Below are 11,837 nucleotides of genomic sequence, written 5' to 3'. Positions count from 1 at the left end.
CCCCGGGTCCTTGTATGCTAGCCAACCATTGGTAAGTTTGAGGGGATTACCTAATGTATCCTTTCATGTAAGTCCCGCAATTCAGGGCACCAGCATGGGTTATCTTACATACCGTGCTTTTCTTTTAGATTCTCCAAGCTTGGGTGGACATGTGTTCGCCCGCCACTTGCAGTCTCTACCCCCCTCAGTTACCTCATCGTGGCTCCACTCCTGGCATAACGCCTCCCCCGGGAACCCTCCTATGTTTTTATCAGCATCAGGTATCCTTATGCCCATTCTCACCTCACAATTTACACGGCCACATCCCTTCCCTCCTTGCCCCTCCTTTCCCCCTTCCCCCCCCCCCCCCCCCGTTTTTTCCTTCCTCCTTCCCTTTTTTCCCCCCTTCCTCCCCTCCTCTTTCCTCATTCCCCTTTTTCTATCCCGTTTCCACCCTTCCCCCCCCTCCCCCCCTCTCCCCCTTCTCTCCTCCCTCCCCGTTCCCCCTCTGGTCCTTCACCCTTTCCCCTCCCATTCCATCTCCTTCCTCTACCCAATTCTTATCTTACACCACACTACACTCTTCACTTAACAACTATACCTATCCTTGATTTTCACCATAATATAATTTTTTTCACTCTTTACACACTGCCATTTATTCTCTCACTCTCCACATCCTCACTTTTCACCTTCCCCGTATTTTTATCACCAATTTCATTATTCTCACCATATGTTTCACCTATCCCGTGTGTGGCAATCTAGTTTACCTTATTATGACATATATTATTTTCTCTATCCCCGTCATTTTCTAGCCCCCCCAGGTCGCCGTGGGAGATCACCCCATGGTGGTGGGGTTGTGCGCCTGGGCTCGGTTGGGACATGGGTAAGCAGACTCGTCCCCTTTCTCCCCATGTATTGTATATTATCTTTGTTTATTTTGATGCTGTAATATAAACTTTAATTGCAATGTTCTTGTCTTTTGGTCAATTTCATTATATGTTTTCTTATCTGTTAGGCTCAGACTGTTTAGTCAGAATCAACTATCCTCAGATTCCCTCCTGATGAAGCGGTTGTCCGCGAAACTAGTCGAGGAATATGATATCTGAGATCTCGTGCTGTACTGTATACCAATGATCCCATTGTTGACATACTTGTACTTATATTAAGTTTTTATTGCATCAATCTTGATTTGTCCTTTGCATCAATAAATCAATTATCAATTTTATTATTATTATTGTTTTATGCCTTAATGTGTTACCAACATTTACTGTACCGCAATAGTCCAAACATGCCCCCACTTTTTTGGTCGCCTGACTGGGGATCAGGCTTCCAATCTTTTTATTTATTAATTTCTGGATGATGGTACAAGTTTACTTTTGTCATTATGATTTCTACTTATGGAGGCCTCTCGCTTAGCCCCCTGTGAATAGCTGAGCAGCGCTCAGTCCAAATCATTTTTTTTGCGGGAATGGGACAGGACATCCCAGTACCTCTGCCAGAACACAGCACTGTATACTGTATATAACTGATACTACATACAGTTTATACAGTACCCCCAATGTGCAGGTGTATTGGTAAAGGAAATAGTTTGTTTGGACCAGTTTGTTCCAAACAAACTATTTAAAGTTGAATCAAACTTAGAATTCATCTTTACGGCATTGCTTGCATGTGTCTCATTTGCTTTTTAATGATTGGTGTGAGGGCCAGGATGACTTATGCTGCACTGTGGCAAATGTTTCCTTGTGTCGTTTCAGTTTATACTTTTAGATACTATTTATTTCAGATGAAGTAAATTCTGTGAAAAACTAAACTGTTATCCTTTACAGGGATGAGAACATTTTGGAGTGTGAAAAAGTGAGGACAAACGATTATTATTTGTAAGAGCTAATATTTCCACATGCAGAAAATGTGGTAAACTGACAATTCAGGAGCATGTGGAATTGACAATACATAAAGCAATGTCCTGACCTCACCAACAGTTTACAAGCTTGAAGCCAGTAGCTAAACTTAGTTATTTTACTAAGCATTTACAGCCTGTATATTACTAGCTTAGCCGTAGTTTCTCCTTCATCAATGAAATGCCCATATGGAAATAATTCTGTTCTTGAAGTAATACAATGGGAATCACAACGTAACATTCTTCATTGAAGATCCTCCAAAGCAAAGATTTTACATGCCACTCCAGCTAAGATGGTATCATGGCTAACAAAGGATTCCTGGCTGAGACTGAAGGATTTGGGCACCACTAGGGCAAGACTGAGACAAATCATACACATGATCATATGCAGATTCTTACAGTATAAGCCAGAGAGTAACCAAGGGCCAAATGCTAGAGAAGTTAGTCAGTTGAGAGCCAATGGCGACCCTAGGGGGGGGCCAGAGGGGGCCCTGACCCCCCCAACATTATGCTGTGCCCCACCATGTGCCCCCCCCCCCCCCAAAAAAAAAATTTTTTTTTTTACAAAAAATCAATGTCTAAGAGGGAGAGAGTCCCCAGTCAGCTCCTGCGGGTGATTCCTCCCCCCTTCCCTGCTCGCTGACACTGCATAATGCGAGCGTTCACACAACCACGGCCGCCTGATCTGCTCGAGCCAGCGAGTTGCAGGAAGGACTCCACCAGGACTTTCAGTTACTGAAAAAACAGACTGATTTCTCCCGTCCTTAGGACAGGAGGACCAGCCTGTAAATTCCAAGAGATGCCAGACCAGCGCTGTCAATAGCAGGGGCAGGACAGCAAGAGGAGGCTGGGGAACCCCACAGTGGCAGAACACCAGGGCCGGAGGCAAGACAACCTTTGCAACCCTGATAGTTCTCCCACTGCTTTGGATCCTTATATTTTCTTGATATGCTGGTGACATATATCTCTTGTTTTCTGCCACCCTGGGGGACCCCAATACAGTAGGAAGGGAGCTCACTGCAGAACATGTGAAAGGGCCCGTTGTGGGGTCGTAGTAAAGGGCCCCAGGATATATATATGTATATATATATATATATATATATATATATATATATATATATATATATATATATATATATATATATATATATATATATGCATTTTATAGTTTCCCCCCTACTTTTGTCCCTGTCCCCCCATGTGCCCCCCCTAAATTTGAAAGCTGGAGACGCCACTGTTGAGAGCAGGGGTCAGAACTGTGTGCACATTCAGAGACTAGACAACTATGGAGCACAGAGACTAAAGGATCATACAACTGGAGGTTGTGTTACCAGAGAGAATGTCTGGCCTTTGCCAGAACTTCTGATGGTGGAGCTGGTGTTGTAAGGCTAACACTTCCATGATGTGGACATTACTGGTGACTCAACTAAGTCTGACAGTGAAACAGACACTGACAAACAAGCACTGGCAAGGAGCATGGGATAACACAAGGTAAAGGTAGGCAAGGATGGAAAGGAGGTGATGAATGAACACTGAGGGCTAATAGAGAAAGTTGGAAAACAGCCAATATTCTGAAGCAAGAAAGAGCACAGGGTAAATGTAAGGCTAAGGACAGGAGGGGTTAAACAGATAAGAGCATATACTGAGACTCAGAACATGATTAAAACCAAAACCAAATGTTACCATGGGCATGGGCATGAGATAGAAAATAGCAAGCAGGGCATGTACTCAGGACACCGGAATAAAAGGGTAGGAGCTATGAGCACAAGTCAAGAGCTGGTCAAGGGTCAGATGAGAATATTGTAGAACAAGGAAAATGGACACACATTTAAACAGTTAGCAGAAGTGTAGAAACTCTGGACATGTAGGAATATTGCCACCAATCACTGAGGGATAGGGAGGAGGCAGCAAACAGTTGAAAGAAAGACAAGAGATGTATGTGCAGTAAAGACAGTACGCCAAGCAAGCAAAGTATACTGTTTCCATTCCTTAGGTTTTTTTTTAATCCTACCTGAAACATACTGACACTGTCACAAATTTAAAAATGCTTTTTTTTTTTTTTTTTTTTTTTTTTTTTAGTCCTACCTAAAATAAAGTCAGCAAATAAGTGGCAAGCACCCCAACCTATACCTGGCCTTTGCAGCAATGTACACATGGAAGGGCAATGCACATCACAGACAAGCAAATGATTTCCCAGAACACTTACCAGCCAGCCTGCAAAACAACCAAATTGACCCTGTCTAACAGTTTCTGTGAAAAACAGAGGGTCCATTTGGTTGTTTTACAGGCTGGCTAGTAAGTGTGCTGGGAAATCTTTTGTTTGACTAAAATACACTGACCCTGACCTTTGACCCTGACCCTTTGTTTTTGTCTACATTTTTCTCCTCTAGCAAGGAGAGAAAAAAACACAGGGGGTGGGCTACACAGTGACAGTGACAGAATATACTCTGTTAATTCCAGTAATATTGCAATTGCTTTGGTATCTAGTAAGATGATCAGTCTGAAACAAGAAAAGGAAATGAAGCAATCAACCACAGAAATGTAGTGTCTATTGAAAAGCAGTATAGTAGTAAGATGAAGTACAAACAGCACCAGAGAGATCACTTTTGAAACCGCAGACTTCAGACTTGTTCAAAGAAGCAGAGTTTAAAAAACAATGCTGCTGTGCAAGGTGTTGTAACCTGCAGTATCCACCAAACTAACCTTAGTTATGTCCAGTGACCAGGAACAAGTGATTAGTCCATAGAGTTTAAAAACTGCTATTCTCCATACAGGTTCCAGGTCAGTGACTCACTAGGTAGTGAAGCCACGATCAGGATTACTGTTCCATAGATAACCCCTCCCCACCCGCACTGTAAATTAGCTTCTTACTAGCAAGTTTTACAGGATGTTCATAAAAATTCGCACAAAACTGCAGCACCCTTTGGAGATCACTGTAATCTCCGGAGGTGGGCTGCACAGTGCTGCAGAGGGACCATAAGGTTTGACAAGTAACCATGCTGAGTGGGTACCAATCAATGGATTGGCATCATTACCACTTTCACTACCACACTGTGTTATGGCAGGCCAGTGAAAGGATGAAAACAAAGAAACCCTTGGCTGTGATAGTGGGCATGGGTTTGTTTTCCATTAATGGTGCCCCTTCTCTGTTTTATGTAGAAGTGATCTAAGATTTTGTACAGCCACTTGATCACTTCTACATGTTAGCGAGGTGGTGGCATAGTCCTATATCTTTCCCTTCTGGCCACACGCTCACCTGGCTACTGTGTGGGCATGGGAGACTTTTGGAGGCTCCAGGGGCTTTTAGGATGGCCAAGTATGTGGAAAAGATCGGGGCGTAGATGAACCTGGAAGTGCTCACCTCCAAGCATTTCAGGTTGAACATTTAGGGCCATCATTTAAGCTTTGTTCTGAAATGATGAGCTCTATTTGCATTTTAATGTGTCACTTATTTAGTTTTCGGTATCTTTCTTTATTGGTGTTTAGCATTCAGTTTTGAGCATAGAAATATTTATGTATTGAGTCTACACAGTCCCATTTATTTAACCTGTTCACAATGGTCCTGCTGTACATTAAAATTAGGTCAGTCACTGTAATAAAGCTTGAATATATGCACTTGTTTATCAACCATATGCCACTGATGTACACTATATTACCAAAAGTATTGGTACGCCTTTACACACACATGAACTTTAATGACATCCCAGTCTTAGTCCGTAGGGTTCAATATTGAGTTGGCCCACCCTTTGCAGCTATAACAGCTTCAACTCCTCTGGGAAGGCTGTCCACAAGGTATAGGAGTGTGTCTTTGGGAATGTTTGACCATTCTTCCAGAAGAAAATTTGTGAGGTCAGGCACTGATGTGGACAAGAAGGCCTGCCTCACAGTTTCCATGCTAAGTCATCCCAAAGGTGTTCTATCGGGTTGAGGTCAGGACTCTGTGCAGGCCAGTCAAGTTCCACCACCCCATACTCGCTCATCCATGTCTTTATGGACCTTGTTTGTGCACTATTCTGAGGGAGGGGGGGGGTCTGTATTACTGGAGGGGGGTGGTTTGCCCTGAGGGGGTCTGTACTATAGGAGGAGGGGGGTGGTTTATCCTGAGGGGGAGTCTATACTGATGGAGGGGAGTGGTTTGTCCTGAGGGGGGTCTGTACTATTGGAAGAGGGGGTGGTTTGTCCTGAGGGGGGTCTGTACTGAGGAGGGGGAGGTCTATACTGAGGGCGAGGTCTATACTGAGGGAGGGGGGGGTCTATACTTAGGGGTAGGTTTATACTGAGGGAGGGGGGTTTATACTAATGCAGGGGGTCTATACTGATGGAGGGGGGTCTGTACTGATATAAGGGGGTCTATACTGAGGGAGGGGGGTCTATACTGAGGGAGGGGGGTCTGTACTGAGGGAGTGGGGTCTATACTGATGGAGGGGGTTTATACTTAGTGGGGGGTCTACACTGACTGAGCAGGGTCTATATTTAGTGGAGAGGGGCTATTGAGGGGCGACTATAGTTGGTGGAGGGGGGGGTGACACCATGTTTTACCGCACCGGGTGACACCAACCCTAGTGACGCCACTGGGAGGGGGAGAAGATCACCCACTTGCTGTCAAAAGGGATGGGGGGAGCGGGGGCCGGTGCATCTGTAACATGTTACATGATACATCCTGAATACTTATTCTTTAACTGATATGTTTTATGTGTGGAGCTTTTTCGTGAAACTCCCCTTTGTTTGTCGGGTGTAATTTTTATTAATTTATTTTTCATTAATTTTCTATCAGCTTCCCATTAGCAATATTGGCTGTGTGACTTTAAAGTGACATTAAAACTTTTTTTTAAGCACTTTCAGCAGCTGATATCACTTGCTGAGTGTGCAGCTTCTTTTTCTTTAATCCGTGCCTATGTTCCGGTTTAAGCTGGTGCTGTGACCTCTGCCCCAGGTTTCCTGTTTCAGGGAGGCACCTTTCTCTTGCAGAATCCTATGAAGTGACCGTGCATGCAAGGACTAGAGCTGTGTCTCCCTACACCATGGGTGTTCAACCTGTGGCCCTCCAGCTGTCACTGAACTACAAGTCCCATCATGCCTCTGCCTTTGGGGAGTCGTGCTTGTAACTGTCAGCCTTTGCAATGCCTCATGTGACTTGTAGTTCTGCAACAGCTGGAGGTCCACAGGTTGAGCATCCATGCCCTACACTGTGTGCAGCAACATAAATACACTGTGCCATAGTCTAGGATGGCAAAGCACTCCTTCCTTCTCCAAGCTAACAGAATGATTGAAGGTGGCACTGTCTAGTCTTAACTGGAAATTCAGGGTAGTAGCACTGGGAGAGCAGGAGCCAGCAGTAAAGTTAGAAATTGTAAGTGCTGGGGTGAGAATATGAACAAATAATTTACTAGGTAATGTTTATTTTATTGTGCTCAATGCTTTAAGCTTAAACACCAGAGTTTAATACAACTTAAACCAAACATTTAGATCTGGATTTTTGTGTAGCCTTAATGTGGTTGTAAAGGCTAAAGAGTCTTTACTTTAATACATTTTCTGCAATAAAGTAAAAAACCTTCTGTGTGTAGCCCCCCCCCCCCCCCCCAAAAAAATATTTATCTGAGCCTGATCTCCATCCAGCGCTGTGCCTGATAGCAGTGGCACTGCTCTGCCTCCTCATTGGACTCAGTGAGAGCAGCAGGAACCATTGGCTCCTGCTACTGTCAATCAAATCCAGTGATGAGGGAGTGGGGGCAGGGTCGAGCCATGCTGTGTGTTAATAGACTCACACAGAGGTGGCTCATGATCGAGCCTGCACGAGTGCCCCCATAGCAAGCTGCTTGCTATAGGGGTACTTGGCAGGGGGGAGGGGCCAGGAGCGTTGGCGGGGGACCCCAGAAGAGGAGGATCGGGGCTGCGCTGTGCAAAACCACTGCACAGAGCAGGTACGTATAACATGGTTGTTACTTAAAGATGAAATAATAAAGAACCTTGAAAATCACTTTAAGTGGTTCTAAAGTCAAGGCATTTTTACTTTAGAGCATTCCCTGCATTAAAGTAAAAAATGTTCCACTATTTGCTCCTTCCTCCCAACTCCCTAAACACTAGCCTGAGTCCTCTCTTGATCCAGCGTAGTGCATGTTTGTGTCTGTCACCCTCTCCTCTCAGAACTCACTAACGGCAGCGGGAGCCATTGGCTCCTGCTGCTGTCAATAAAATCCTGTGAGAAGGGAGTGGGGGGCATGTCCGAGCTACACTGTGTCTATAGGGTAGAAATGTCATCAGCACACCAAGGATTCCTCAGAAGGATCCAAAGCTTTATTCATATGGTCACACGGTACACATATGGCAACGTTTTCGGAGCCATGCAGGGCCCCTTCATCAGGCCCTGACGAATGGGCCCTGCGTGGCTCCAAAAACATTGCCGTATGTGTACCGTGTGACCATTTGAATAAAGCTTTGGATCCTTCTGAGGAATCCTTGGTGTGCTGATGACATTTCTACCCTTTGGATTGCCTACGGTTTCCAGCCGATGGTCATTACAGCACCCAGCATTACTACAGCCATTTTCAGGAACATGTGTGTGTGGGGAATATGACCATTTTCTGTTTTTTTGTTTACATAGACGCACACAGCCTGGCTCGGGAACACGCTTGCATGAGTGCCGGGACATTTGGAGAAGAGGAGAAGCAGAGAGTGTCGGTGGCGGATTCCAGAAAAGGAGGAAAGCGGCAATACCATTGCACAGAACAGGTGAGTATAACAAGTTTATTATTTTAACCACTTGCTGACCTGCTCATGCAGATATACTGCGTCAGGTCGGCTTTCCTGCGCAAACTGACGTACCTGTATGTCAGTCCGTAAAAGCAGGATAGCGGGCGCACGCCCGTGGGTCCCGCATATTCCATGTCCGCCGGTGGCCCGCGATCACTGCGAGGAGAGGCAGAACGGGGATCTACCTATGTAAACAAGGCATTTATCCGTCCTGCCTAGTGATATCACAGGGATCTACTGTCCCCAGTGATCGGGAACAGTGATCTCTGTCATGTTTCAGTAAGCCCACCCCCCCACAGTTAGAACACGCTGAGGGAACACACTTAACCCCTTGATCGCCTAGTGTTAACCCCTTCCCTTCCAGTAGGAGAAAAATGGATGTAGGTGTGGCGCTGTTCTGGTGACTAATTAGTGATGAACCACTATTAGCTGACAATGTGTTATAATAATATCTTATAATAATATCTAGGTGGTATTACAACCTCTTGTGGCTGTTTAAGATGTAGTGACAATATATAAAGGGACTGATTCTTTGCTAATAATCCATATGTGATTTGTCCCTTGTGAGTAGGGATGAGCTGAACACCCCCCTGTTCGATTCGCACCAGAACTTGCGAACAGGCAAAAAATTTGTTCGAACACGCGAACACCGTTAAAGTCTATGGGACACGAACATGAATAATCAAAAGTTCTAGTTTTAAAGGCTTATATGCAAGTTATTGTCATAAAAAGTGTTTGAGGACCTGGGTCCTGCCCCAGGGGACATGGATCAATGCAAAAAAAAGGTTTAAAAACTGCAGTTTTTTTCAGGAGCAGTGATTTTAATAATGCTTAAAGTGAGACAATAAAAGTGTAATATTCCTTTAAATTTCGTAACTGGGGAGTGTCTATAGTATGCCTGTAAAGGGGCGCATGTTTCCCGTGTTTAGAACAGTCTGACAGCAAAATTAAATTTCAAAGGAAAAAAAGTCATTTAAAACTACTCGCGGCTATTAATGAATTGCCGGTCCGACAATACACATACAAGTTAATTAATAAAAACGGCATGGGAATTCCCCACAGGGGAACCCCGAACCAAAATTAAAAAAAAAAAATGACCTGGGGGTCCCCCTAAATTCCATACCAGGCCCTTCAGGTCTGGTATGGATATTAAGGGGAACCCCGGCCAAAAATTTTTTTAAAAAATGGCGTGGGGTCCCCCTCAAAATCTATACCAGACCCTTCAGGTCTGGTATGGATTTTAAGGGGAACCCCGCGCCAAAATTAAAAAAAAAATGGCTTGGGGTCCCCCCAAAAATCCATACCAGACCCTTATCCGAGCATGCAACCTGGCAGGCCGCAGGAAAAGAGGGGGGTACGAGAGAGCGCCCCCCCACCTGAACCGTACCAGGCCACATGCCCTCAACATTGGGAGGGTGCTTTGGGGTAGCCCCCCAAAACACCTTGTCCCCATGTTGATGGGGACCAGGGCCTCATCCCCACAACCCTTGCCCGGTGGTTGTGGGGGTCTGCGGGCGGGGGGCTTATCGGAATTTGGAAGCCCCCTTTAACAAGGGGACCCCCAGATCCCGACCTTCCCCCCCTGTGTGAAATGGTAAGGGGGTACAAAAGTACCCCTACCATTTCACAAAAAAACTGTCAAAAATGACAAGAGACAGTTTTTGACAATTCCTTTATTTAAATGCTATCTATCTTCTATCTTCCTTCGGTTTCTTCTTCTTCTGGTTCTTCTGATTTTTCCTCCGGTGTTCTCGTCCGGCATCTTCCTCCGCAGAGACCCCCACAACCACCGGGCAAGGGTTGTGGGGATGAGGCCCTTGTCCCCATCAACATGGGGACAAGGTGTTTTGGGGGGGCTACCCCAAAGCACCCTCCCAATGTTGAGGGCATGTGGCCTGGTAATGTGCATACACTCACCGAATAGCCTCACCCCTACATGGGTTTTGCGCGATCACTTTATTTTGATGGCTTTTTTAACTCTGATCTCTCATGCTTACACTAAACTCTAAATATGTGAGTACCATCTTTATTTATACTTAAAAATAAATCTTTTTAAATGGTTTTACGCTATGGGCATCCCTTCTTTTCCATATGCTGAACAACATTAACCACTTCAGCCCCGGACCATTTGGCTGCCTAAAGACCAGAGGACTTTTTCCAATTTGGCACTGCGTCGCTTTAACTGCTAATTGCGCGGTCATGCAATGCTGTACCCAAACGAAATTTGAGTCCTTTTCTTCCCACAAATAGAGCTTTCTTTTGATGGTATTTGATCACCTCTGAGGTTTTTATTTTTTGCGCTATAAACGGAAAAAGGCCGAAAATTTTGAAAAAAATTATATTTTTTACTTTTTGTTATAAAAAAAATCCAATAAACTCAATTTTAGTCATACATTTAGGCCAAAATGTATTCGGCCACATGTCTTTGGTAAAAAAAATGTCAATAAGCGTATATTTATTGGTTTGCGCAAAAGTTATAGCGTCTACAAGCTAGGGTACATTTTCTGGAATTTACACAGCTTTTAGTTTATGACTGCCTATGTCATTTCTTGAGGTGCTAAAATGGCAGGGCAGTACAAAACCCCCCCAAATGACCCCATTTTGGAAAGTAGACACCCCAAGGAAATTGCTGAGAGGCATGTTGAGCCCATTGAATATTCATTTTTTTTGTCCCAAGTGATTGAATAATGACAAAAAAAAAAAAATTACAAAAAGTTGTCACTAAATGATATATTGCTCACACAGGCCATGGGCATATGTGGAATTGCACCCCAAAATACATTCAGCTGCTTCTCCTGAGTACAGGGATACCACATGTGTGGGACTTTTTGGGAGCCTAGCCGCGTACGGGGCCCCGAAAACCAATCACCGCCTTCAGGATTTCTAAGGGCGTAAATTTTTGATTTCACTCCTCACTACCTATCACAGTTTTGAAGGCCATAAAATGCCCAGATGGCACAACCCCCCCCCCCCCCCCAAATGACCCCATTTTGCAAAGTAGACACCTCAAGCTATTTGCTGAGAGGCATGTTGAGTCCATGGAATATTTTATATTTTGACACAAGCTGCGGGAAAGTGACACTTTTTTTTTTTTTTTGCACAAAGTTGTCACTAAATGATATATTGCTCACACAGGACATGGGCATATGTGGAATTGCACCCCAAAATACATTTAGCTGCTTCTCCTAAGTATGGGGATACCACATGTGTG

The 11,837-nt window shown here is 44.5% G+C and overlaps 1 protein-coding gene across 1 annotated transcript in view; it reads left to right on the top strand.

Annotated features, from left to right (window-relative positions):
- NFE2 (nuclear factor, erythroid 2) overlaps positions 1-11,837 on the top strand; it is a 57,319-nt gene that overhangs the window by 24,463 nt on the left and 21,019 nt on the right. The window contains exon 2 of the mRNA XM_073613629.1: positions 8,478-8,605. The gene's annotated coding sequence lies outside the window, so the exon portion shown is untranslated. The remainder of the gene's footprint in view (positions 1-8,477; positions 8,606-11,837) is intronic.

The sequence above is a fragment of the Aquarana catesbeiana genome, linkage group LG02 (genome assembly GCF_042186555.1).
Source record: "Aquarana catesbeiana isolate 2022-GZ linkage group LG02, ASM4218655v1, whole genome shotgun sequence".
NCBI classification, from domain to species: Eukaryota; Metazoa; Chordata; class Amphibia; order Anura; family Ranidae; genus Aquarana; species Aquarana catesbeiana.
Note: the sequence above shows the minus strand (reverse complement) of the source record. Positions and strands in the feature narration are given on the sequence as shown.